The 4,352-nt window shown below is 32.8% G+C and overlaps 1 pseudogene; it reads right to left on the bottom strand.

Annotated features, from left to right (window-relative positions):
* Positions 1 to 1,550: 1,550 nt before the first annotated feature.
* LOC129942879 (viral IAP-associated factor homolog) lies at positions 1,551 to 2,351 on the bottom strand (annotated as a pseudogene).
* Positions 2,352 to 4,352: the final 2,001 nt, after the last annotated feature.

Genomic DNA, 4,352 nt, shown 5'->3' with positions numbered 1-4,352 from the left:
TTCTCAATCCTATCTATCAATTTTTTTGAGTCTGGATTCCAAATAATGCAATTATATTCCAGCAATGGACGAACAACTGAGCAGTATAACGTTTTCAGTGTATACGGATCCTTAAATTCGGAAGAATTTCGTTTAAGAAAACCAAGCATAGAGTTTGATTTAGAAGCAATATAGTTGACATGGGATTCAAAAAATAGTTTTTCATCAAATATTACATTAGTGAATCAATATTAGATCTTTTGATTCACTAACCCTACGTAACTTAATACCATCAATGATATAATCGAATATTATTGGATTCAATTTGCGACAGAAAGTTAAAACAGAACACAGAACAGAACAGTTATATAAGTCTTGTTGGAATGTAAGACAATCACTTATTTTGTTAATCACCTTGAATATTTTGATATCGTCTGCGAATATAAGACCTTCAGATATAGATAAAATTGATGGAAAGTCGTTTATAAAAAGATCAAACAAATGTTATGGAAGATGGCGTAAAACATTAACTACTTGAGCAAATTTTTCTGCTGAGTAATGCAACTGTCAAAATATAAAACAAACAACTCAATCTATTTGAAAGCAAGCCTAGAGTTCGTTCGTAAAATGGCTATAAACCATCTTCCAAGGATTCCTTTATCTCAATTATGTAAGGAAACTTGGAGACAAATTAAAGTAGTTTTTATCCCAAAATGCGTGGCCATGAATACTTAAAAGATTTTTGGCTAATTAGCTTGACCTCTTTTGCGTTTAAAACACCGAAACCGATTCTCGATAACCATATCAAGTCTACTAAAAAAAATGTAAACTCATTCAAATTTGTTGCCATGATGAGGGATGAATAGTTTTTCAAAATCCGACAGTTCTCAACTTTAGCAGAAAGTGATGGGTCAATGGAGACCAAATGTAACAAATACAACGTTCAACGAAGCTCCAAAATTGAGGAAGCAACTTCGTTAGTTGAGGAGGGTAAACTACATAGACACACCATATAAAGACCGGAAACAAATCTGTTATTCTGGTTTGCCTACAAGCTGAAACGTCTACTTACACGCACCCTTAGGTCTAACATCAATTCACCACTGCTAACATCAATTCACCACCCTCTAAAGTCAATTCACCACGAAAATAAGGAATAGTGATGAGAAATTCTTTAGGGGTGGCACCTAGTGGCTACGGCGACATTAGCTATTGCATTTTTTGGGGAAGAGTACGTGTAGAGGATCGTGTTTAATGCTTATTATTATATTTTTTTTCATATTTTCATAGTTTTTGAAAAAAATTGTTTTAAGCTCAAAATTTGGGCAAAAAAAAGTAACAAATGTTTTGAAGTGTAATTTTTAAGACTAAGAGAATTTTAAGAACATTGGAATTCATTTGGTCGTGTCCTTGGAACAATAGTGTACCTACAGGAATGGTTTATACCTTTCTGGAATCCTTGAAGTGTGAGTAAGAACTTTGCATTCACACTTTTAAGTAAAAAACAAAACAACTTAAAAGAACACGTCCAAGTGAGTTCCAATGTTTTTTTTTCCTATTAAAATGTTTAAGCATTTTTTCATTAATTTTTTTTTCGGCTGACTCGGGGTTAATAAAACACTATTAAAATTTGCATTCGGCTTTTAATTGTTCGTGGAACCTATAGTTCCATTTTCTTTTTTATTATCATTTGAATATATAAAAATCCATTCGAACACAAAAATAAATATTAAAAATCTAACAATATTTCTTTCTAATTGCGAAATCAATAGAAATCAACGGATTCCAGGTCGCTGAGCATTTTGTCACGAGTTTGTTCCTTGGAATCTTCCTTGATTTCCGTTGGAATTGAACCACACTGACCGAACATGAACTCCAATTCATCGGTGGTCAATTTTTAACCACGAAGCTCTAAGGCACCAATGAATTGCTTTCTCATTTGGCCTTCAAAATAGATAAACACTGTTGGCAGATGGTCCTCTGTTAAATTTGGGATGCCGCAGGTACTGTTGCATATGGTGGTGTATGACTGAACAGAGCGGCACACCATTTGTGTACAAATGCAACACAACCCAGATACCTTCTCCAGCTTTGGTCACTTCGTTGATGTAATCTTGTCCGAAAATTGCCCACACTGAACCAAAAAGAGCCTTGTCTGCGAATGCTCGCATCTATGCCAATCGTTTGTGACGATATTCCTCGCGAAAACTTTCGTCTTGGGAGTCTTCAGATTCGTCCATGTTCATGTCTTCGATATTTTTCTGCTTCTCACCACCAGTTCCATTCTCAGTGGCATTTTCAGGCATGCGTGGAAGGATACCTTTTGCACGAAAGACATCATTCCATTCGGAATCTTCATTTGGATCCTGCATTTTTAAACAAATTAACAAAACAACAAATGCTTCATTTGACAGCTAAAATCAAATCTAAAATTCTCACCACAGCAATTTAATAAAAAAAACTGTCAAAACAAGTTAATGCACCGCATCGCATTGTTGTTGGATTTCACATTTCAAAATGGAAGTAATGTCAAAATTACAAATACAACAATGTAAACAAATGGATGTTGGAGGGTAAAACGTAGGAAAGATTCCGGTCTTTATATGGTGTGTCTATGGTAAACTAGTCGTTGCTTCCTTCCTTTCAAGGTTGGTTTTCGAGAAAAATGTCATATGTGTCCTCTTCGTTAATGTCTTCCTCACAGGATTCTTCAACGTTAAAAATATCAAACATATGACATTTTTCTCGAAAACCAACCTTAAAAGGAAGGTAGCAAAACTTTTTACAAATCATAAGTAATATAAACTAGGTAATTCAAATCCCCACTTAATAACACTTCGTTAATTTGATTTAACCAGAGTGACGATGGTTTTCTCTTCAAACTTTTACATCTCCTCGGTTTTACATTGAAACATGATTGCTGGGACCACCCTAAGCGGTATCTGGCTAGCTCTGGGTCCTCGGTTAGCGGTTTTCTATATTTCACTTTGTGTGAAAACAATGTTGTTGGGCAATTTAAAGTAAATTATGCAAAATGAAATAAGGCCCCAAATTGTTTTTCAAAATAAAATTAAATTAAGCCTACAAATTTAAAGTTGGGGTATTTTTTCATAATGAGATAAGGCCCCACACAAAAATTAAAAAAGAGGATGGGATGCGACCCACACTGATAACTTCCCATCCCGTCTGTCGATTTGTCTTGCTTAAAAGTTTGTCTTTATGTACTCGTATCAATTTTTACCAAATTTGCGTACTCTTTTTGTAGATTTTATTTTTTATATGAAAAAACGGACTGTTGGATTTTTATATTGAAATTACTGAATATCGAAAACAATATTTTCTGTGAAATAAAATAAGTTTCAAGCCAATATTTTTAATTTTTGAAAAGCTATTTGAGTCAATGTTTTTTTTAGATTTTAATTTTTTATAAAAAAACAACTGTCAATTCGATTTTTCTTAAAATTTGATCAGATGTCAAAAACATTATTTTTCGTTGCACAAAATTGTTTTGGAGATAAAATCATATTTTAGTCGTAAAATATTAGAGGTCACAAAGTTTTTTTTCAGTTTACTTTTTTACTACCACGTTACAATATATTATATAAAATTTAATTCAAGTCTCTAGCGTTTTTGGTTCGTAAGATATTTAGGGTTAACCAAAATTTTCACCTTTTTTTCAAACCGCTATGGTAAGAAAACCACCCACGCAATTTTCTTGAGAGGCCTTTCCTATGGAAAGTTAATAAGGCACCAACAAATTAAATAACACCTCAAAATTCAAGAATTTTCATTGTTGTTGTTTTGTATGCATTTTTATGGGACCTTATTTCATTTTTTATTTTGGGGCCTAATTTCCTGGGGCTAAATTTCGCAGAGCCGAAAAAAATTATATTTAATTCGAATTATCCGAAAGTCAAGATATTCTAAGTTTCCGAATAAACATTTGATTGATTCGGTGAACTTTGGAATCGTTCGAGGCTCAGAACACAATTTTATCGAATTGAACTAACTTTATTTCCAAATACCATCTAAAAACAGTGTCAATCTGTTTCCGACGAATTCTTCTCAATTTTAATCCCTTTATTAATTTATTTTTTGAATGAAAATGTTTGCTGTGAAATCTTTGGGTTTGTTCCAATACTACAGCAATTACTTTTGTATTATATAATAGATATCCACGTTTTATTTTATGGTTCTGGACTTATGCAAATGTATCCCAAGTTAAATGACTATTGATTTATTTTAACAACTTTAATAGGTACCTACGATCCCAAACAAAAAATTTTTAAGAAAATTAAATATTCCTAATGCGTTACGAACGTGTATACAATATCCATACACCCTTTAAATTCGAGGTGCATTGTTAACTCGTG

The sequence above is a fragment of the Eupeodes corollae genome, chromosome 1, assembly GCF_945859685.1.
Source record: "Eupeodes corollae chromosome 1, idEupCoro1.1, whole genome shotgun sequence".
In the NCBI taxonomy this organism is placed as follows: domain Eukaryota; kingdom Metazoa; phylum Arthropoda; class Insecta; order Diptera; family Syrphidae; genus Eupeodes; species Eupeodes corollae.
This window is presented reverse-complemented; position numbering and strand designations above follow the sequence as displayed.